This window comes from Bos grunniens, chromosome X (assembly GCF_055505025.1).
Source record: "Bos grunniens cultivar Pamir isolate PY7600 chromosome X, Bosgru_T2T1.0, whole genome shotgun sequence".
NCBI lineage: Eukaryota > Metazoa > Chordata > Mammalia > Artiodactyla > Bovidae > Bos > Bos grunniens.
The window spans coordinates 139,477,674-139,502,462 of NC_141194.1; the positions used below are offsets into that span (position 1 = coordinate 139,477,674).

Below are 24,789 nucleotides of genomic sequence, written 5' to 3' on the forward strand. Positions count from 1 at the left end.
ATGCAGGTCAGGAAGCAACAGTTAGAACTGGACATGGAACAAGAGACTGGTTCCAAATAGGAAAAGGAGTACATCAAGGCTGTATATTGTCACTGTGCATATTTAACTTATATCCAGAGTACATTGTGAGAAACGCTGGTCTGGAAGAAGCACAAGCTGGAATCAAGATTGCTGGGAGAAATATCAATAACCTCGGATATGCAGATGACACCACCCTTATGGCAGAAAATGAAGAGGAACTAAAAAGCCTCTTGATGAAAGTGAAAGAGGAGATTGAAAAAGTTGGCTGAAAACTCAACATTCAGAAAACGAAGATCATGGCATCTGGTCCCATCACTTCATGGGAAATAGATGGGGAAACAGTGGAAACAGTGTCAGACTTTATTTTCTTGGGCTCCAAAATCACTGCAGATGGTGATTGCAGCCATGAAATTAAAAGATACTTACTCTTTGGAAGGAAAGTTATGACCTACCTAGATAACATATTGAAAAGCAGAGACACTACTTTGCCAAAAAAGGTCCATCTAGTCAAAACTATGGTTTTTCCAGTAGTCATATATGGGTGTGAGAGTTGGACTATAATGAAAGCTCAGTGCAGATGAATTGATGCTTTTGAACTGTGGTGTTGGAGAAGACTCTTGAGAGTCCCTTGGACTGCAAGGAGATCAGTCCTGAGTGTTCATTGGAAGGAATGATGTTGACACTGAAACTCCAATACTTTGGCCACCTGATGTGAAGAACTGACTCATTTGAAAAGACCCTGATGCTGGGAAAGATTGAAGGTGGGAGGAGAAGGGGATGACAGAGGATGAGATGGTTGGATGGCATCACTGACTCAGTGGTCATGAGTTTGGTTAAACTCCGAGAATTGGTGATGGACAGGGAGGCCTGGCATGATGCAGTCCATGGGGTCACAAAGAGTTGGACATGACTAAGTGACTTAACTGATCAGATTTTCAAATGTGGGCTTTTAGGTTTTTCCTTCTGGGTTTTTGGTCAAACTTAGGTCTTTCAGTTCAGTCGCTCAGTCGTGTCCAACTCTTTGTGACCCCATGAACCTCAGCATGCCAGGCCTCCCTGTCCATCACCAACTCCTGGAGTCCACCCAAACCCATGTCCATTGTACTGGTGATGCCATCCAAGCATCTGATCCTCCGTCATCCCCTTCTCCTGCCCTCAATCTTTCCCAGCATCAGGGTCTTTTCAAATGAGTCAGTTCTTACTCTATGATTTGAAACAGTTCCCCCATGATTTTTTTTCCTAGTGATTTTTATTACCTAATTTCATAAATATAAATCTTTGATCCACCTGGAATTTGTTTTTTGATGGGATATGAAATAGGAATCCAACTTTAATTTTCACATGGCTACCGAGTTGTTTCAAAACCATTTGTTGACTCTTGTTGGAAAAAAAAAATTTATTCTGTGCAATGATTGTTCTGCACCTTATTTAGCTGAGTCACTGTTGCCATTGCCTGTTCTTCATTATTAGCGGAACATCATCTATTTTACATAAAAGATTGCACAGGCACTGGGGATACCTCTGTAGTAGCAAAGAATGATGAAGATAGATGGGATCTTAGAGTTCATCTAGTCTAACTCTATTTACATAGGGGGAATCTGAGTTGCAAAAAGCAGAACTTTCTTTAGGTTAAATAGGGTTGTTACTTACCTAATATTGGTGTTGGTAATTTGTCATCACATTTATTAAGATGATTCATTTTTAAAGTTCTAATCTACAGAAAACCCAAACTGGTACATCAGGCTTAAAAGGGACAATCTGAGCTTGTAATGAAATGAATTTCCACACATACATGAAATTACCAGTTGAAAGCAATCAAGGCAAAATCATATTGTCAATGAAAGGAGAAAATCTTTGACAGGCAAAAAAAGCTGCACTTGTTGAATATATTTTATCTGTGTATATATGGACGTCCTTCCTTACCACTTATTCCACGCCACAGATTATATAGCATTTCCAGGTGTATAGCCTGAAGGGAAAAGAACTAAAAAAAAAAAAGATGAGTTTGACTGTTTTAGTGTAATTTGGAAAAAGAAAGCAAAACAATACCAAAAACAAGTAAACCAACTAAATGATAGTGACATTCAACTAAATCAAAAGTATATGTACTTATTCAACAAACATTGAGTACTGACAGGACATCCCTTGGAGCTCAGCTAGTAAAGAATCCACCTGCAATGGGGGAGACCTGGGTTCAATCCCTGGGTTGGGAAGATCCCCTGGAGAAGGGAAAGGTTACCCACTCCAATATTTTGGCTGTGTGCCCAACAATAGTTAAGACTCTAGGGATATAGCAGCTAACCAGAGAGATAATGTCCTTGCTGTCTAGCAGGTGGAAAAAATATGTTAATAGATAGGAAAAAGGAAGGAACTTTTAATACTTTAGATTGAGCAGTCATAGTAGGTTTATATGAGAAGAGGAATTTTAATCTTGGACTGGAATGGCAACAAGGAACCAGTTCTGTGGAAATACGAGGCAGAGGATTACAGACAGAGGAAGGAAATGTGCAAAGTTTATATGGTTGTAATATGCACGGGCATTTGAAAATGTAAAAAAAGCTGCTGCAGTTGCGGTGTAGTGAATGAAGGGAGAGTGTTAAAATGAGGTTGAAGAAGTAGGTAGAAGTTAGGTCTGTAGGCCTTAAGTAATATGAAGTTTCTTTTTATTCTTTGTACAATGTAATTGGAAACCATTGATGTGTTTTGAGTGGAAGAGTGCTATGTGAATTGCATTTTTAAAATATTACTTTTTATTTAATAGAGATTAGAATATTGGGAGCCAAAGATGGGAACAGAACAGTTAGGATCCAGTTACAGTAGTCCAAGTGAGTCATGGTGGTGGCTTGGACTGGATGGTAGACATTCAGACAAATGGTCAGACTTAGTTTATATTAGAGTAAGCAAGACTTCAGGTCTGCCAATGCAGGAGGCCCAGATTTGACCCCTGGGTTGGAATAGTCCCCTGGAGGAGGGCATGGCAACCCATTCTAGTATTCTTGCCTGAAGAATCCCATGGACAGAGGAGCCTGGTAGGCTACGTTCCATGGGGTTGCAAAGAGTCGGATATGCATGAAACAGCTAACACTTTCACAAGCAGGACTTGGTGATGAATTAAATGGTGAGATGTGTGAGGGGAGAGCGAAGTCTATAAAGGCTAGACTTTGCTCAAGGTAATGTCATTTCACTTGTATGGGGAATACTGAATACTGGGCATGGGGGGTTGGAAGGGAAGGAAATTGAGTGTTCAGTTTTGGAAATGTTAAATTTTAAGTGTCTATTACAAAGCTACAGTTGGATTTGAACACAAATCAATGTCCATCTCTCTCTCACCCCCTTGACTCTTTGAAACAGTTTTGAACTGCTATGTAGGCATTACTTTCAGTAAGTATCATTCTCGCATACTCAAAATCTTGGATTTTCAAATAAAATAAAGTTCAATGTCTGTAAATTTCACATGCTTCTTTATAATATGACTGATTTTATTAATATAAGGGCAAATTCAGATCTTATAAGGGACATGAATTTGTCAAATGAAAAAGAGATTTATTAATGTAAACAGTAATAATGGTATCTATGTAAACTTAATTTTGCTACTGAGGTTGCTTTTAACTCTTCAGTGTTAGAAGCTTCTACTTATAATCATCCACTAACCTGCTAAAACTTCCTCCTCATAAAAAAAAATCAGTATATATTTGCAACTAGAAACTGAGTTGATATTGATTTAGCAAAAAAAGCTATCTATTGATTCTTATAAATTACTGTGTGTCCACAAATAAGGCCCAGTAGTCTTATATCAGATGTAGATAATATTGGCAATAGGTTGTTTCTAAGGCCATACCCTTTATAATCACAAATAGTTTTACCATCTTTGCTTACTGGTCTTTCAGTATAAAAACCCACTGCTTTTTTTCTTTTTGCTCTCTGTGGGACCATTCATAAAGTCTTACATGTTCCAATTATTATCTTCTGTAAGTCCTCCCAAGTAGAATGCTGAAAGCCTTAGATTGTCAAATTATGCAAAACATACTTTCTTTGGTCAAAATGGGATTCCCTGGTGGCTTAGATGGTAAAGAGCCTGACCACAATGTGGGAGACCTGAGTTTAATCCCTGGGTTGGAAAGATCCCCTGGAGAAGAAAATGACAACCCACTCCAGTATTCTTGCCTGGAAAATCCCATGGACAGAGAAGACTGGTGGTCTACAGTCCATAGGGTCGCAAAGAGTCTGACATGACTGAGCAACTTCCTTTCTTTCACTTAAGTCAGAATAGCATACAAGGTGGAGAAAAAAATAGGTCTGAGCCTCTGTGGGTGACTGACTCGTTAGAGAAGAATAGGAAATGAATAAGCTAATACCGTGGGTGTCTTAAGCATACTCTTGCATCGGATGCTATATTGTAGGGTTTTCTGTGTGTGTGTGTGTGTTTTCTTAATTAGTTGTAAGCCACATTAGAAGATGTTTTAAAGCCATGCTCTATCCCATCTTACTGATAATCTTATGAATAGCCTGAGGGAGTGCATCTGGCTCAGTTTTCAAATTGCAATCTCCTTAAATAGTGTAGCTTTCTCAAAATCTATCATGACTCTTCAGAGAAGATCCAGAGAAGTACATGGAGATGCTCCACAGCTGCCAAGGCTGAGGCGCCTCACTTGCTAAGCCTTGGGAAGTACAGTAGGCACACCCACCTTTCAGTGAGAAACCTTTCAGGCTATGTGTTCCCTCAGACTACAGGCAAGGGGAAACTCTCAGAGCTATATTGAGAAAGGTTCAAGAATGGAACTATTAACAAGCAGTTGACACGTGTCTGCAAATAAAAGTTGATCATCTCACATTTCGTTTTGGCTTGTGAAGGGTATAATTTGGGATTAAAAATAAACATACTGGAGCATACATCCTGATCACAAACATTCATATGCACAGCTGGAAACAGACGCTGCAATTTGAAAGTATAATTAAGACACCATCTCTATTTATAGAGTACAAGCATAGCAAATTCATTGTCTTTAAATATGAAGGTTCAGAAAGTGTTAGTGGGAGAAGAAATATTAACTGTGAGTAAAATGGCATACAGCACGGCAAGCAGTCCTTTCTGAATTTGGGCGTAAAGAAAGCAACATAGAGGAACCTGAAGTGTGAATGAAAATCACACACAAAGAGGGAAAAACTAATATTCCCATGAAAGCCAAGAAAATACTCCTTAATCCTCTAAGACAACGATTGTTTCTTTGAGTTAAGTAAACATGTCTACTGAGATAGAGCATTAATGGGTAGGTATTTAAGACAAAACAGCTGTGGAAATGGAGCGGACAGTGTTTTCCTGCAAGTGAATCATTTGCAATGGTAATGAAGTCCCTTTTCCCTGACAAACCACATTACTTAATAGTCATTAAGTGAAGAGTTCTTCCAAATACACATGGACAGGCCAATCGAAGTTGCTGATAGGAAAATCCTTACAAATGAACACATTGCTGCTTTACAGGAGAGTTAAAAGAATTTTAATTTCATATTCTTAAGCCCTTTATTGCAATATTAATAATCAGTTAAAGAAAATTTAAATGATTCACTGAATCAATTTACATTTCAAAATGAAGAAATTACGTGGCTGAGCTGTGTGGATCAGATTATCATTGGGATTAGATTTTGGAACATGCCCGGAGGGGACAGTGCTGTGATTTTTGTGTGTGTGTGTGTGTTTTGTGTATGGTTTATAATACTTTTTTATTCAGTTGGCAGGCTTTCCTTGTCGTGTTCTGTAGTCAGTTCATAAAAACTGAAGGAAAAAATCAATTACAGAGGTATTTCATAAGGAGACATTGGAGCTTTTTCACTTGTTTCTTTTGACAAATGGATATAATGGATTTATTTTTAGCCTAGTCCTCTTCCAGGGTGGGTTCCTGATCTTTGAATTTTCCTGTAAAGAAGGTCTTTTACTTGTGTTTAGGTTTATGGGAAATGCTAAACAGTGTATTGGGTTGGCCAAAAAGTTTGTTTGGGTTTTCATATGATGGTACAGAAAACTGAATGAACTTTTTGGCCTACCCAATATATCTCCTTCCCTCACCTTTGATGGCACAGGATTTTAGCTCAAAGACTGTTCTCTCTTATTAATATGCCCAGTTTTGAGAGTACTACAGAGGTTTTATTTGAAAGTGTCCTTTTCTACATCCACAGAAGCATTGTTTCAAGAGCTGTATGAAAAAAGCCATTGATATAGTCATTTATATTTCAATATATTCTTAGAGTCTTTCATGATTTAAGATAATTAGCTCAACTGATATGTCACGTTTGCCTTCTGAATACCGTAGCATTATGGGAAATGGAGTGTGGCAGAATTCTATTGCTTGCATTTACTTCTGATGTATTAAGATGATGTGTGTGAGGTGTTAGAGTGAAGAGTTGATGCTGACAGAGGCTGCACAGTCGAATTTAGGATGCATGTAAGTGGGAAGACTGTAGTTGCCCCACAAAGATTCTACTCAATTTCCAAGACTGGGTATATATCTTACACATTCCCTTATATAGCAAAATGGACTTTGTCATAGTTGTTACCTTTCAGTTGATTTTAAAATAGGGAGATTATCATGGATTATCTGGGAGGTGATGGAACGGGACAGTATAATCACATGAGCCCTTAAAAGCAGAAGAAGAAGTCAGAAATACATGAGTCATAAGAACTTTTCTACGCCCAACACCATTGCTGGCTTTGAAGATGAAAGGAGCCATGGGCCAGGAAATATACATGAACTCTAGAAACTGAGAACAACCCCCAGCTGAGAGCAAGCAAGGAAATCTGAATTCAGTCCTCTAGTTGCATGGAACTGAATTCTGCCAATAATATGGATGATTCTGGAAGCAGATTTCCCCCTAGAACCTCTAGGAAAGTCACCGGCCAGCACCTTGATTTGGGCCTTGTAAGACCCTGTGCCAAATACCTGGCCAAACTTATGTTGCCTCGTGTCCTAGAGAATAGTCAGGTAATTAGTGGTTGTTGTTTTAAGCCACATTAGTGGTACTTTATTATAGCAGTGATTAAAAAAACTAACATAAAGCTCTTAGTTGATGCTAGTAACATACAGAGTGCTTATTAATAGTCATAGAATCTACCCATGTCTTACTCTTTTGTCTGATATCTGGCAAATCCACTCCATGAGTCTGAAAAAGAGAATTCTTGCTCCTCTTGATACTTGATGATCATTTATATGGAGAGCTGTTACCTTGCTACCCCACTTACCCACTACCTCTGTACCAGATACTACAGTTACCAGGATGTGCTCCCACCCTCTCTTTCTGTTCATCAGTCTGGACCATAACAAATAAAACTGCTTTCTCATACAACTTAGACTAACATCTAGAATGTAATAAAAATATTCTAGTTCAATTTTTCTTTTCTATTTTTGTTTTGAAATATTTTACATTCACAGAAGAGTTGAAAGATGGTATTATTAAAGAATCTTTTCAAATGGATCTTGATAGGTGATAAAAGGTTTGAGAATTGGGATACATCATGCTCATATCATACAGCTATTGAATAGTGGTATCAGTAAGGTTTAAGTTGGCCTAGACATGGCTGGATGGAAAGCTATTTCACTTTCCTAAATCAGTATATGTTACAATAGCAGTGGCAACCTCACTTGTACTCTGTCATTTAGTGAGAAGAGCATTCAAGAATGGATCATGGAGGGGGAATAAAATACTTAAATTTCTTAAAATTTAAATTAAAAAGTAAAACATGTAAAGAATAAAAATGTATGTACTTAATTCTCCTTAAGTTTTTTGCAGTCACTTTATAGAAGAGATATAAACTGTTTGCTCATGTTTCTTTAATAGTTTTCAAGTTGCCACTTCATAATACATTTGAGTTTCCATCATCTTAGTACTCTGAAAAAGTGCACTAAATTTCATTTGGTTGAATATGGAGATGCTAATGTGGAATAAACTAAAACAGAGGCCACACGTAGGTATTTGTAGACTAACTTTACCCATTCGACTCTTTTTTTTTTTTTTAACTCTAAGAGCAACCCTGTTGCCTCTGGAAACTTCCTTATAGGCAGAGGCAAATAGGTATGGGCCACAGTCTCTAAATAGGAACAGTTCTCCTCATCTTCATGATTCAGGGGCTTCCCTGATAGCTCAATTGGTAAAGAATCTGCCTGCAATGCAGGAGACCCCAGTTCAATTCCTGGGTTGGGAAGATTTGCTGGAGAAGGGATAGGCTACCCACTTCAGTATTCTTGGGCTTTCCTGGTGGCTCAGCTGGTAAAGAGTCGCCTGCAATGCAGAAGACCTGGGTTCAATCCCCGGGTTGGGAAGATCCCCTGGAGAAGGGAAAGGCTACCCACTCCAGTATTCTGGCCTGGAGAATTCCATGGACTGCATAGTCCATGGGGTTGCAAAGAGTCAGACACGGCAGTGACTTTCACTTCACTCATGATTCACAGTAGGGATGTAAAGTTGTCAAAAAAATGGGTTTGGCTCTGGACAAAGGAGAGGAAAGCAGGAAGTTGGGGAGTGGATATAGTGGCAAGTTTCCAGTTTACACTAGAGAAGAGATTAGCTATATCCTTGAAAAAGTTGACTGCTGATTCAGCCAGAAGGATCTGTTTGTTTTTAATCTGGGGCTTTTCATTGAAAAGCTCTCTTGGCTAAAAGATGAACTTGACCAATGTCCACAAATGGGGAAAACTATTAGCAAATTTAGGATCCATTAGGGTCCTGTTTATAGTTCTTTCGTGTAGAATAACCATTTCTATAGACTTTACTCATATACTATCTACCTTCCTTAGATCTATTATTCTTTGAAAAGATTGATTAAGGTTAGATGTTTCAGGAAATGAAACTATACAATTCACTTGTGTTAGCAAAATCCACACTTTAAAAATTGATAGTCATGACCAGCTGTAATAGAGGAAAGGGGCATAAATTCAAACGAAGATATCATTACACTTGGTTCAGTTCAGTTCAGTTGCTTAGTCGTGTCCGACTCTTTGCGACCCCATGGACTGCAGGACGCCAGGCTTCCCTGTCCGTCATCAACCGCTGGAGCTTGCTCAAACTCATGTCCATCAAGTCAGTGTAGTAATGTAAACAGGGCCCCAGTGAGTACAATCTATCGATAGCTTTGTCTTCTTTATTGATTCTTTCTCAAGTCTGATCTATGCATCTAGATATGCCAGATTGCAAATGCTCAGTCTGATTTACTATTTTCCTCAAGACTTGAAAGCAGTTCCCTCACCTAGTCTCTTTAATCCCCCTATTTGTTAACTCAGCTTAACCGAATGGGATCCATGGGTGAGGGAGGAAGGACAAATTTGAAGATCTAAAAATAAACAGAACTTTCTTCTTTGTCTGAATTGTACTTGAAATAAACGTGCGGTGGAGGCTATTGGGGGCTATTAGGGAGGGCTGCAAGAGTGGTCTAAGAAAGATTTGGCTGTATGACACAATCTACAATTGTGCAGACTTGAAATGTGTCTGTCTTGTTTTCTTTTCTCCTGAAAGTGCTATGGAATAGTACATCATTGTTTGTGAATTTTCAGATTCTCAAATGGGTTTGAAGTACCTCCTAAGTACCTTAGTAAGTCCACTATTCTGTTTCTAGGGCTCTAGAATTTTCAGAAGTACTTAGGTTTCCTTGATGGTGAATTCCTGAGTTACTTCCTTGCTCTGGCACCTTCTCTGTTGTAGATCTATTTAGTATGGATAACTTTGCAGTTTTCTGTCTGGCTACAACCATGATGTCCCAAATCAGCCTACACATCTAGAATGCAAGGAGGGAGAATTGGACTTTGAATTCCAGTGAACAAAAAACAAATGTGAATGAAACAACTTCCTCAGTGGTAACATCACTGATAGAAAAGCAGATGAAATAGTGACAAAACAAAAACAGAAGCAGATTGTCCATAAACTGTGTTTAAACAGTATCCTCAGCCCCTGTGTGATGCTGTTTTCCCTGCTAATATCTACTTGAGAGAGATGTGCAATTATCATCAGCAGTGCAAACATTGGGAGTCAGGTCAATAGTGGGAAAAACATAAACTGCTGGGTAATAAAAAGGTGAAAGGAAGGTCTATAGTCTATATGATTTTTTTAAAAAACAAGGGGGGCAGAGCAAGAAAGAAGCCCAACATTTCACATACTGCTATGGAAATTAAAATACTGAGATTAGAATGAGTTTTTATAAGTTGGGAAATCAGTATAAACCTAGGGCAAAAAACACAGGGAAAACCAGTGGACCTTGAAACAGCTAGAAAAAGTGCCAGAGACTATAGAGCCTTTGGGAGGACTGGCCTGAGGCCAAGCCATGTTTGAGCAGTTTTCTTTTGTTCTCCTTCATTCTTGAACTTTGTCCTCTGTCTCATCCTCCAAGGGGCTCTCTCATTCTGATGACAGCTATCTAATCTAGTAAACAAATTCATAATGACAGATTAAAGATGTGATGAAAAGAATTTAGGCTTAGGTGTCAGACAGAACTGGGCTCATCACAATTCTGCCTTTTTCTTAGTTCACTTCTTTATATATGTGGTCTTGGATAGCTTTCTTAAAATATCTTACTTGGTGTGGCTTCTTTTCCTCAGCTTTCTTTAAAAGTGAAGTATAACTGATTTACAATGTTGTGTTTGTTTCTGGTGCACAGCAAAGTGATTGAGTATGTGTGTGTGTGTGTGTGTGTATGTGTGTGTGTGTGTGTATATATATATATATATATAAATAAAAACACTCAATATATATAAATAATATATATAAATACTCTCTCTATATATATACTCTCTATATAAATTTATATATATATATATGTACATACACACATACATATACACATGCTGTGCTGTGCTTAGTCACTCAGTCATGTCCAACTCTTTGAGACCCCATGGACTGTAGCCCAGCAGACTCCTCTGTCCATGGGGATTCTCCAGGCAAGAATACTAGAATGGGTAGCCTATCCTTTTTCCAGGGGATCTTCCCAACCCAGGAATCAAACCAGGGTCTCCTGAGTTGCAGGCAGACTCTACCAGCTGAGTTACCAGGGAAGCCATAATAAGATATATATAATAGAGATTCTTTTTCTTTATTATTTATTACAAGTTATTGCCCTATGCTATATAGTAGGTACTTGCTGTTTAGTTTTTTATTTAATATATACAGTATTTTGTATCTGCTAATCTCAAACTCCTAATTTATTCCTCCCCCTCCTCTTTCCCCTTTGGCAACCATAACTTTAAGTACATTTGTGTCATTTTCTCAATTTAATAAATGAGATACCATGATACTTGTCTTTCTCTTTCTGGCGTACTTAGTGTGACAACCTCTAGGTCCATCCATGTTGCTGCAAATGGTATTACATTCTTCTTCTTTATGACTGAGTAATATTCCATTATATACTTCTACCACATCTTTATTCATTCTTGTCAATGGATATTTAGCTTACTTCCATTTCTTGGCTATTGTAAATAGTGCTTCAGTGAAAATTGGGTGCATGGCTCTTTTCAAATTACAGTGCTCTCCCAATATATACATATACATACATACATACATATATATATATATATATATATATATATATGCCCTGGAGTGGGATTGTTGGATCGTATAGTATAACTCTATTCTGTTTTTTTTTTAAGAAACCTCTGTATTCTTTTTCATAGTAGCTGCACCAATTTACATTCCCGTAAACAGTATAGGAGGGTTTCCTTTTCTCCACACTCTAACATATGTTATTTATAAACTTTTAAATGATGACCATTCTGACCAGGGTGAGGTGGTATCTCATTGTAATTTTGATTTGTATTTCTCTAATAATTAGCAATGTTGAGTATCTTTTCATATGCCTGTTGGCCATCTGTGTGACTTCTTTGGTGAAATGTCTGTTTAGGTTTTCTGCCTATTTTTTAATTGAGTTGTTTGGGAGTTGTTGTTGTTGAGTTATATGAGCTGTTTGTATATTTTAGAAATTAAACCCTTGTCCGTCATATCATTTGCAAATATTTTCTCACAGGCTTTATGATATTTTTTCATTTTGTTTATGGTTTCATTTGCTATGCAAAAGCTTATAAGTTTGGTTAGGTCCCATTTGTTTATTTTTGGTTTATTTCTTTTTTTAAATTTTATTTTATTTAACTTTACAATATTGTATTGGTTTTGCCATATATCAAAATGAATCTGCCACAGGTATACATGTGTTGCTTTGGGAAACTGACCTAAGAAAACATTGCTGTGATTTATGTCAGAGAATGTTTTCTTCTGGGACTTTTATAGTTTCTTGCCATATATTTAAATCTTTTTGAGCCATTTTAAGTTTATTTTGGTGTATGGTGAGAGGGTGTGTTCTAACTTCATTGATTTACATGTAGTTGTCCAGGTTTCCCAGCACTACTTGAAGAGACTGTCTTTTTTCCATTGTATAATTTTGTCTCCTTTGTGGAAGATTAATTGACTGTAGGAGTTTGAGTTTATTTCTGAGCTCTGTACTCTGTTCCATTGATCCATATGTCTGCTTTTGTGCCAATACCATACTGTATTGATTACTGTCACTATGTAATATTGTCTGAAGTCTGGGAGGGTTATGCCTCCATCTTTGTTCTTTTCCCTCAGGATGCTTTTGCAATTCTGGGTCTTTCATGGTCCCATATAAATTTTAAGATAACTTGCTCTAGTTCTGTGAAAAAATGTCCGGGTTAATTTGATAGAGTGTGTGTGAGTGTGTGCTCAGTCATGTCCAGCTCTTTGCAACTGCATGGACTCCCACCAGGCTCCTCTGTCCATGGAATGTTCTAGGCAAGAATATTTGAGTGGGTTGCCATTTCCTCCTCCAGGGGATCTTCCCTGGAGGGATCAAACCCATGTCTCTTGGATCTCCTGCATTGGCAGGCAGATTTTTTAACCACTGTGCCACTTAAGAGAGTACTAATTTGATAGGGATCACATTAAGTCTGTAGATTGCTTTGAGTAGAATGGCCATTTTAACAATATTGATTCTTCATATCCATAAACACAGTATATCTTTTCATTTGGGTCATTTTCCTGCCCCAGCCATGGAAACACCAGTAATGCACTTGGATATTCCACAGATGCTGAGTTTACGAAGCTGCCTGCAGTGTAGAAATTCGTGGGTCACACAGTGTCTGGGACTTGGCTCAGATTTTATCCTGTTTCTAAAGTTGTGCAGCCCCTGGGATTGGCACGGATTTCAGCCCTACCTCTGCAGGTGGGCAGGCTTGCAGGCTCACAGAGTTTTAAACTTGCTGTGAGCAGGCCAATCATGAGACTGCTATGGCAGTCCCTGCCCCTGCCTTCAAATATTAATACACACATTAACAGTGAGGCTTCTATGGCTGACCCAGGCTCCTTCTTGCGCACACCCCTCTCCCCCTACCTGGTTGCAGCTTGGTCCACACACCAGTCCCATTCAGGATGTCTCCGCTCTTCCAGCCCCAGTCCTCTTCCAGGCTCTGTCCTCTGAAACCAGAGTTGCAGCACCCATCCCTGACGTGTACCAGCAGATGTACCAGGGGGTCAACCCGGACCCTCTGTACTGGTATATCTATGCTTTTCCTGCCACAGTCCAGCTGCTGCACTCCCCTCTGAGCCTCCGAAGCTCCCTTCTGTCCTGGCTGATCTCCCAGCTGGTGAAAGGGGTTTCCTGGGTGAAAGAACCTTTCCTTCTCCATAGCTCCTTCCCAGGGGCACAGGGCCCATCTTGATTCCTTTTTTTTTTTTTTTTCCTTTCATGCTACCCAGTTACATGATGTACTTTTTTTGCAATTTTGGTTGCATGTGACCTTCTGCCAGTGTTTAGTAGGTATCCTTTGTAGATGTATCTTTATTGGAATATAATTGCTTTGCAATGTTGTCTTGGTTTTTGCTGTACATCAATGTGAATCAGCTATAGGTATACATATATCCCCTCCCTCAGGTGACCCAGTGATAAAGAATCTGCCTGCCAAGCTTCAGGAGTCAGGAAGATCTGCTGGAGTGAGATGGCAACCCACTCCGGTATTCTTGCCTGAAGAATCCCATGGACAGAGGAGCCTGGAGGACTACAGTCCATGGGGTTGCAAAAGAGTCAGACACAACTGAAGTGACCGAGCATGCAATATATCCCTTCCCTCTTGAGGCTCCTCCCTCCTCCACATCCCACTCCTGTAAGTCATCACAAGAGCACTGAGCTGGACTCCCTGTGTTTAACAGCAGCTTCCCACTAGCTCTCTATTTTACACATGATACTGTATATATGTCAGTGCTACTCTGCCAATTATTCCCACCGTCCTCTTCCCCCTCTGTGTCCACAAGTTCATTCTCTACATCTGCATCTCTATTCCTGCCCTGCAAATAGATTCATCAGTACAATTTTCATAGCTTCCAGGATGTGAGCTCTGCGTCCTCCTATTCTTCCATCTTGATCTCAGTTGCTGTGTTTTTTAAAATGAGAATAACCATGTTTACCACATGGTGTTGCTCTGAAAGTAAAAGTGATATCTATAAAGCACTTAGAAGAGTACTGTGGATACAGTAGGTGCTTAATAAATGGAACAGCACTTTTGTACTCAATATATTCTTCTCAAGATTATAGTTTCGTATGAATCTTTAATTCATTACAACAAAGGAATATCAAGTAGATTTCAAGGGCTAGGGATGAGCCTATTATGTTATTATCATTCCTAACATTTGTTTGTACAATGTGTTGGGTTTCTTATTAAGGCTGTAATAAACAATTTCATTTATTCACAATAATCCTAGAAAATAAATACTACTACTATTTCCATTCTATGAAAGACGAAATGAAGCACAATGAGGTTATAAGTAATTTGACCAGGGTCACAGAGCTAGAAAATTGAATGGCCAGGGTTCTAATATTCTACTCAAATATAGTGATTGTAAGAGACTCTATGCTACTTATACAGACTCTCTTGCAAAGGGTCACCAAGGTACTATGTGTTTACATTTGGGAAATGACTGCTGTATTTCTGTTCAGATGATTCAGTCAACAAATTGAGATGTCAAGGGTTAAAGCTCAGAATGATAAAAGAAAAATCTACCATCTCTTGAGTACCTACCACATGCCAGGCACCATGCTATGAACTCTATATACATGATCATATTTAATACAGCAAATATGTAGTGTGATTTTTAATCTCATTATCATTTTGCGGATGAAAGCGCAGAATTATAAAGAAGTCAAATAACTCGCTCAGGATATATGGTTAAAAGTTGTTGTACTAGGATGCAAACCCCACTAGGCTGTGTCAAGGATTGTGTGTCTTTCCAGCATATGTTTGTGCAGGCAAGAACAAGGATGCTTCCTCCTCCCCTGGGCACAACTGGCTCAGTTGGGAAGTTCAAAACCAATTTTCAAGGCCATTTTCCATCAGGATTAACTTGTTCTAATCGGTGAGGGTATTCACTTAAATGTAGCACTTTGACAGTAATGGCTTTTAATGTTTCTAAAGGTAGAAAGGAATTTCCTGAAGGCTTCTCTCCTTTCTTTTCTTCCCTTTTATTTTTGTATGAGTCACACTGCTGGTTAGTTTCACTGAGAACCAACTACGATGTGTGTATGTGTACATGTTCAATCATGTCCGACTCATTGTGACCCTGTGGAATGTGGCCTGCCAGGCTCCTCTGGCCATGGAATTTTCCAGGCAAGAGTACTGGAGCAGGTTGTCATTTCCTTTTCCAGGGAATCTTCCCAATCCAGGGATCGAACCCAGGTCTCTTGCATCTCCTGCATTGCCAGGCGTGTTCTTGACCAATGTACCACCTGGAAAGCCCTAATTACAATGTGAGTCCATCTCTAATGATAATAAAATATCTAGTACAATGATTTACAGGGAAAGATTTGGGTTCTACATTTCTTTTTGATTTTAGAAGTGTGTTTATTGAAGTTTTAAATACAATTTTAAGTAGCTGTAATAAACATATATATCACTTCAGATTTCCTCATCTCATGAGTTCGTATCGCTCATAGGGACTGAGGAAGAACATGATGCTTGAAACTGTGTTAGGCATTACACGTTACAACTGTGAGGGGAATACATTGTGTCCAACCCTTACAAAGCTTGCTGGTTGGCAATAAGACCTACCTGATTCTACTCCTTATTCACTCATTCATCAGGCATTTATTGAGCATGTGCTATGTTCCAGGCATCCTGTTAGGCACTGTAAATAAAAACAAATAGTAATTCATGTGTATTGAGCACTTGCTATGTGCCTGTGTTTATCACTCAGTTGTGTCTGACTCTTCGCGAATGCACAGACTGTAGCCTGCCAGGCTCTTCTGCTCATGGAATTCTCCAGGCAAGAATACTGCAGTGGGTAGCCATTCCTTTCTCCAGGCCATTTTTCAGACTCAGGGATCAAACTCTGGTTCCTGCATTGTAGATGATTCTTTACCATTACAGCCACCAGGGAATCCCTAACCCTCTTTTAAGTACATTGCATGTATTAACTGTTAATCACATCAGCAACCATTTGAGACAGCCATTTTTATTATTATCTCACTTTATAAATCAATTTAGTCCCTCAGTTGCATCCGACACTTTGTGACCCCATGGACTGCAGCACACCAGGCTTCCCTGTCCATCACCAACACCCAGAGCTTACTCAAACTCATGTCCATCAAGTCAGTGATGCCATCCAACCACTTCATCCTCTGTCAACCCTTTCTCCTCCCACTTCAATCTTTTCTAGCATCAGGGTCTGTTCCAGTGAGTCAGTTCTTCACATCAGGTGGCCAAAGATTTGGAGTTTCAGCTTTAGCATCAGTCCTTCCAATGAATATTCAGTACTGATTGCCTTTAGGATTGACTGGTTTGATCTCCTTGCAGTCTGAGGGTCTCTCCAGAGTCTTCTCCAACACCACAGTTCAAAAGCATCGATCCTTTAGCACTCAGCCTTCTTTATGGTCCAACTTTCACATCCATCTATGACTACTGGAAAAACCATAGCTTTGACTAGATGGACCTTTGTTGGCAAAACAATGTCTCTGCTTTTTAATGTGCAGCCCAGGTTGTTCATAGCTTTTCTTCCAAGGAGAAAGCACTTTTAATTTGATGGCTAGAGTCACCATCTGCAGTGATTTTGGAGCCCCCAAAAATAAAGTCTCTCACTGTTTCCATTGTTCCTGCATCTATTTGCCATGAAGTAATGGGATTGGATGCCATGATCTTAGTTTTCTGAATGTTGAGCTTTAAGCCAACTTTTTCACTCTCCTCTTTCACTTTCATCAAGAGGCTCTTTAGTTCTTCTTTGCTTTCTGCCATAAGGGTGGTGTCATCTGCATATGTGAGGTTATTGATATTTCTCCCAGCAATCTTGATTCCAGCTTGTGCTTCATCCAGCCCATCATTCACATGATGTTTTCTGCATATAAGTTAAATAAACAGGGTGACAATATACAGCCTTGACATGCTTCTTTTCCAATTTGGAACCAGTCTGTTGTTCCATGTCTAGTTCTAGCTGTTGCTTCTTGACCTGCATACAGATTTCTCAGGATGCAGGTGAGGTGGTCTTGTATTCCCATCTCTTTCAGAATTTCCCACAATTTGTTGTGATCCACACAGTCAAATGTTTTGGCGTAGTCAATAAAGCAGAAGTAGGTGTTTTTCTAGAACTCTCTTGCTTTTTTGATGATCCAACGGATGTTGGCAATTTGATCTCTGGTTCCTCAGTTCAGTTCAGTTCAGTCGCTCAGTCGTGTCTGACTCTTTGCGACCCCATGAATCGCAGCACGCCAGGCCTCCCTGTCCATCACCATCTCCTGGAGTTCACTCAGACTCACATCCATCGAGTTGGTGATGCCATCCAGCCATCTCATCCTCTGTCGTCCCCTTTTCCTCCTGCCCCCAATCCCTCCCAGCATCAGAGTCTTTTCCAATGAGTTAACTCTTTGCATGAGGTCCTCTGCCCTTTCTAAATCCAGCTTGAACATCTAGAAGTTCATGATTCACCTACTGTTGAAACCTGGCTTGGAGAATCTGGGGCATTACTTTACTAGCGTGTGAGATGAGTGTAGTTGACCAGTAGTTTGAACATTCTTTGGCATTGCCTTTCTTTGGGGTTGGAATGAAAACTGACCTTTTCCAGTCCTGTGGCCACTGCTGAGTATTCCAAATTTGCTGGCATATTGAGTGCAGCACTTTCACAACATAATCTTTTAGGATTTGAAATAGCTCAACTTGAATTCCATCACCTCCACTAGCTTTGTTCATAGTCATGCTTCCTAAGGCCCACTTGACTTTGCATTCTAGGATGGTTGCCTTTAGGTGAGTGATCACACCATTGTGATTATCTGGGTCATGAAGATCTTTTTTGTACAGTTCTTCTGTGTATTCTTGCCACTTCTTCTTAATATCTACTGCTCCTGATATGTCCATACAATTTCTGTCCTTTATTGTGCCCATCTTTACATGAAATATTCCCTTGGTATCTCTATTTTTCTTGAAGAAATCTCTAGTCTTTCCCATTCTGTTGTTTTCCTCTATTTCTTTGAATTGATCATTGAGGAAGGCTCTCTTATCTCTCCTTGCTATTCTTTGGAACTCTGCATTCAAATGAATATCTTTCCTTTTCTCCTTTGCCTTTCACTTCTTTTCTCAGCTATTTGTAAGGCCTACTCAGACAACCATTTTGCCCTTTTGCATTTCTTTTTCTTGGGGATGGTCTTGATCACTGTCTCCTCTACAATGTCATGAACCTCTGTCCATAGTTTTTCAGGCACTCTGTTTATCAGATCTAATCTCTTGAATCTATTTGTCACTGCCACTGTAAGGGATTTGATTTAGATCATACCTGAATGGTCTAGTGGTTTTCCCTATTTTATTCAATTTAAGTCTGAAGTTTGTAACCAGGAGTTCATAATCTGAGTCACAGTCAGCTCCTGGTCTTGTTTTTGCTGACTGTATAGAACTTCCCCATCCTTGACTACAAAGAATATAATCAATCTGATTTTGCTATTGACCATCTGGTGATGTTCATGTGTAGAGTCTTCTCTTGTGTTGTTGGAAGAGGGTATTTGCTACGACCAGTGGATTTTCTTGACAAGACTCTGTTAGTCTTTACCCTGCTTCATTTTATATTCTGAGGCCAAATTTGCCTGTTACTCCAGGTATCTCTTGATTCCTACTTTTACATTCCAGTCCCCTATAATGAAAAGGACATCTTTTTTGGGTGTTAGTTCTAGAAAGTCTTGTGGGTCTTCATAGAACTGTTCAACTTCAGCTTCTTCAGCACTGTTGGTTGGGGCATAGACTTGCATTACTGTGGTACTGAATGGTTTGCCTTGGAAATGAACAGAGATCATTCTGTCATTTTTGAGATTGCGTCCAAGTACTGCATTTTGGACTCTTTTGTTTATCATAAGGGCTGCTCCATTTCTTCTAAGGAGTAGATATAATGGTCATCTGAATTAAATTCACCCATTCCAGTCCATTTTAGTTAGCTGATTCCTAGAATGTCGATGTTCACTCTTGCCATCTCCTGTTTGACCATTTCCAATTTGCCTTGATTCATGGACCTGACATTCCAGTTTACTATGCAGTGTTGTTTACAGCATCAGACTTTACTTCCATCACCAGTCACAACCACAACTGGGTGTTGTTTTTGCTTTGGCTCCATCTCTTCATTCTTTCTGGAGTTAGTCCTCCACTCTTCTGTAGCATATTGGGTACCTACTGACTTGGGGGTTTCATCTTTCAGTGCACTATCCTTTTGCCTTTTCATACTGTTCATGGAGTTCTCAAGGCAAGAATACTGAAGTGGTTTGCCATTCTTTTCTCCAATGGACCACATTTTTTCAGAACTCTCTGACAAAATGGTGGAGAGTTCTCACAAAATGTGATCCACTTTGTAAATGAAAAAACTGAAATACTGACAGGTAAAATAATCTGCCCATGGTCAAACTGGTGGAACCAGGCAGTTATTTCAGAGCTGTACTTATAGCTACTGTGTTAACGTGCTTATAATAGGGAATGAAAAACATTCTCTGAATTTAAGGAGTTCATAATTTGGCAAAATAGACTAGAAGTTTAAATCAATCAGTTGCAATACATTGTGATATGGGCTTTATAGGATGTCATAAAAATATATTATAGAGCTACCTGACATAGTTGAGAGAGTTTTGAAAAGAGCATCTAGGCTGAGACTTGAAGGATGAGTGTTAACTATTAATATCAAGGTAAGGGGAGAAACAGGATGCATGAGTAGGTGAAGAGGACATGGAGGGAGTGGAGGTTTTCTAGGAATAGTGTTTCAAGCAGAGGGTACAATGTATGACGAAGCTGTAATGTATTTAGTGTTGTTGGGGAAAGGTATTATTTGTGGCTGGAAAATCAGTCAGGTTTCAGATCATGCAGGTTTATTTCAATCATATTAAGAAATTTGGATTTATCCAAATCCAAAGTGCTATATGAATTCACTGAACAATTTAAGCAATGGTAATTTACATTTTTTTTTTCATTTTTACACTTTTAGATGATTGGTTGAGTAATAGTGTGGAGAATGGAATGATGGGCAGGAGGGTCTATTAGAAAGTTGTTTTCACAAATCAATAGCTGAATATATGATGTATACCTGAACAGTTACCCTTTTTTCATGGAAATTTTCTGTGATAAGTTACCCAAACTTTTTGGCTTCTGTGGCCCTGACTTTTTCTATCTCCAGATGTGCTGCAAACAGCATGATAGATAAAATTTTCACTAAATATCTAATGTTAGTCATTGCTTCAGAAGGGAAGAATAACAAGTGAGTTCATCATTGTGGTTGGTTCTATTTATGTTTTTAATTTAGAAAAATGGGAATTAAATAAAAATACCTTATGTTTGGTTAAGGATGATAAAGTTAAACACTTTGTGGGGGGTGGGCATTAGTCTCATTATACAGAATGTTCCTAAGGGATAACTGGGTATGAAATACCTTAGTATAAGACAGAACTAGCACCAAAGTCTTGTTATCTCCTTGTTTTTTACCCACTGCCTCTAGATAAGACGTGTGTTGATTACGTTTGTTCACAGGTGGAAATGCTGAATAAGCTAAAGGCATTGCTGCTGCTGCTGCAAAGTCACTTCAGTCGTGTCTGACTCTATGCGACCCCACAGATGGCAGCCACCAGGCTCCCCTGTCCCTGGGATTCTCCAGACAAGAACACTGGAGTGGGTTGCCATTTCCTTCTCCAATGCATGAAAAGGAAAAGTGAAAGTGAAGTTGCTCAGTCATGTCCAACTCTTAGTGATCTCATGAACTACAGTCTATCAGGCTCCTCCAGCCATGGGATTCTCCAGACAAGGGTACTGGAGAGGGTTGCCAGTGCCTTCTCCGAAAGGCATTGAGTCAATGCCAAAGAATTCTCAAGCTACTGCACAATTACATTCATCTCACACGCTAGTAAAGTAATGCTCATAATTCTCCAAGCCAGGCTCAGCAATATGTGAACCATGAACTTTCAGATGTTCAAGGTGGCAGAGAAACAAGAGATCAAATTGCCAACATCTGCTAGATCATCACAAAAGCAAGTGAGTTCCAGAAAAACATCTATTTCTGCTTTATTGACTATGCCAAAGCCTTTGACTGTGTGGATCACAATAAACTGTGGAAAATTCTTCATGAGATGGGAATACCAGACCACCTGACCTGCCTCTTGAGAAACCTGTATACAGGTCAGGAAGCAACAGTTAGAACTGGACATGGAACAACAGACTGGTTCCAAATAGGAAAAGGAGTATGTCAAGGCGGTATATTGTCACCCTGCTTATTTCACTTATATGCAGAGTACATCATGAGAAATGCTGGCTGGAAGAAGCACAAGCTGGAATCAAGACTGCCAGGAGAAATATCAATAACCTCAGATATGCAGATAACACCACCCTTAAGGCAGAAAGTGAAGAAGAACTAAAGAGCCTCTTGATGAAAGTGAAAGAGGAGAGTGGAAAAGTTGGCTTAAAGCTCAACATTCAGAAAACTAAGATCATGGCATCTGGTCCCATCACTTCATGGCAAATAGATGGGAAAACAGTGGCTGAATTTATTTTTTGTGGCTCCAAAATCACTGCAGATGGTGACGGCAGCCATGAAATTAAAAGATGCTTACTCTTTGGAAGGAAAGTTATGACCAACCTAGACAGCATATTAAAAAGCAGAGACATTACTTTGCCAACAAAGGTCTGTCTAGTCAAGGCTATGGTTTTTTCAGTAGTCATGTATGGATGTGAGAGTTGGACTGTGAAGAAAGGTGAGTGCCGAAGAATTGATGCTTTTGAACTGTGGTGTTGGAGAAGACTCTTGAGAGTCCCTTGGACTGCAAGGAGATCCAACCAGTCCATCCTAAATGAGATCAGTCTTGAGTGTTCATTGGAAAGACTGATGTTGAGGCTGAAACTCCAATACTTTGGCCACCTGATGCGAAGAGTTGACTCATTGGAAAAGACCTTGATGCTGGGAAAGATTGAGGGCAGGAGAAGAAGGGGATAACAGAGGATGATATGGTTGGATGGCAGCACCGACTCAATGGACATGAGTTTAGGTGAACTTTGGGAGTTGGTGATCGACAGGGAGGCCTGGTGCTGTGGTTCATATGGGGTCCGGAAGAATCAGAAATGACTGAACTGAACTGATTGCTTAGAAAGGCAAAATATAGAATTCATTTAACTCTGTAAGATAACTGCTTGATTTACACATCCCAGGGCAAATATTGTACCTTGAATAAATACATAGTTGAACAATGGCATGTTTCATATGTCCCCAAATGGTATATAAAAGTTATAAAAAAAGGAAATTGGGTTGCATTATATCCACTTGGCTGAATAGAGGTCAATAGAGACCTTAACCACTGTTTACAGCACTTCAAGTGTTCTTACCAAGTTGTTGGAGGCTCTGTGCTGAAGGAGTGTTTTGTGTATGAGTAGAACAACATACTGGCTGGGAAGACTGTATACCTGAACTCAAGCTATGCCAGAGTTTAGCATCTTAGGAAACACATACAGACATACTTTACAACTTCAACTTGCTGCCTCTTAGTATTAACAATAAAACATCTGAGGAATAGAAAGAAAAATTGAGTGAGGGGTTATGATATATTTATTTTGACCTAAGAATTCAGAGAGCAGAGTCAGCTAATCTAATGTGTACTACTTACCCATAAAGACTTACTAAGCATAAATTCGGCCACTACTTGTGTCTTCCAAGTGGCAGTACTGAAGCTCTATAAGGATAAGATACCCTTTAAGGAGCAATGGACTCACCCATATTGCTTTGAGTCTAAATGAAGCTTTGTGTCATTTATGCCTTCGGCAACTTATCAGCACTATACCACCTGCCAGAAGAGCAGTGACAAAGGTATAGAAGTAGACTATTCTTTCCAAGAATAATAAATTTAACTGTGGGTCAGCATATTCTCTGTACAGCTCTTCTTTCTCCCTCTTTTGCATCCCACAAAGAGGTTAGCACTTCTTTTTTTCTGTGGTATGTCTAGGAAGCAACAGGGTATAATGGACAGATCATAGGATGAGGAGTCCTGCCTCTGCTGTGTGTGAGACATTTGGAAGTCACTCAATTTTTCAGAGCCCCAATGTCCAGTTTTCTTATGTGTAAAATAGGAGTAATAGGTACTGCCCCATGGAGTTATTGAAACAAATATTTGTGAAAGCACCTTGAAAATGCTAAGTAACTATTGTCACTCAGATTCTCTGGGACTCAGATTTCCCATCTGGAAAAGGAATGTGTTGAAAAAGGTGACTTCTAAATGTTACAACACCAACATGTAGTCAAACTAAATATCATAAAATCATTCTGTTTCATAAAAAAGGTTGACTCAGATTATTTGACACTCAAGAAAGTGATAATATATGCTGATAGCCCATAGCTCTAAGGGAAAGTAGACCACAAATAGAGAGAAAGTGATCAAATCTCTGTAAGTAGATGCAGACAAGTGACTTACATATTTCAGAGCAATAGGGATACAGGTAATGAAACTGAGAACAAATAAAGAAACAAAACAGAGAATCTCCTCCTTTGCAAGAGTTTGCTATAAAAATGAAGCAGGTACAAACCAGGGAGGAAGGGGTAAAAAACCCTCTAATGCTAGGGAGATAATAGTTATTTATCAGCTTCTACTATAGTAACAGAGGCTCAAATAGCTGGCAGGATATTGAACAGAAGTCAGTAGAGATGGATTCTGCCAGGCCAAGGGACCCTGGGGACAAACCTTTTAGCCACAACCTGAATAGCACAATAGTGCAGCTATATGATGAACAACAACTCCAGTGGCATGGGAACTAGCTGTTTATTGCCACTTTGGTGAGTGGCTGGGGATTCTTATCTGTCATAGAAACAGTCAACTTACACTAGGGTGGATAGTTTCATGCCTTGTCATTTACTACAGAGATCTATTGATAGTGGAAGGAGATCTGCTTGATTCTAATCAAGACAGTTTAAGTGAGCAGTGATGTAAAATGCATCCATTTAACTCATATTTACTGTGTACTTCCTATGTGCTTGTGCTGGGAGTATAGCGCTGAATAAGCATCCTCTTCTCGTGGAGTTTACTTTCTAGTTTGCTGGACATAACAACAAAATAATAAGTAAAATATATAGTACATTAGTTGCTGATAAATGATACGGAGAAAAATCAGAGAATATGTGTAGGGTGGGTTGGAAGGTTTATTACTTTTACCTAGGGTGATGAGGATTGACCTGAGAAGGCTTCATTTGAGTTAAGACCTAAGGGAGCTGAGGAGATGAACTGTCCTGATATCTTGGTAATGAAATTTAGGCAATGAGAATAGG

At 39.3% G+C, this 24,789-nt stretch overlaps 1 long non-coding RNA gene across 12 annotated transcripts in view; it reads left to right on the forward strand.

Moving 5' to 3' along the window:
- The window catches only part of LOC147341493 (uncharacterized), a 323,003-nt gene that overhangs the window by 12,531 nt on the left and 285,683 nt on the right, over nt 1-24,789 (forward strand). For 2 of the 12 annotated variants that reach the window (XR_015159467.1, XR_015159462.1), the window contains one exon: nt 13,931-14,469. The exons of 7 other annotated variants lie outside the window; for them this stretch is intronic. This is a non-coding gene — a long non-coding RNA (uncharacterized LOC147341493). Of the gene's footprint in view, nt 1-13,930; nt 14,470-15,694; nt 15,948-21,023; nt 22,730-24,789 lie in introns of those variants that run through there. 3 more of the 12 variants (XR_015159469.1, XR_015159472.1, XR_015159468.1) reach the window with 3 other exon arrangements.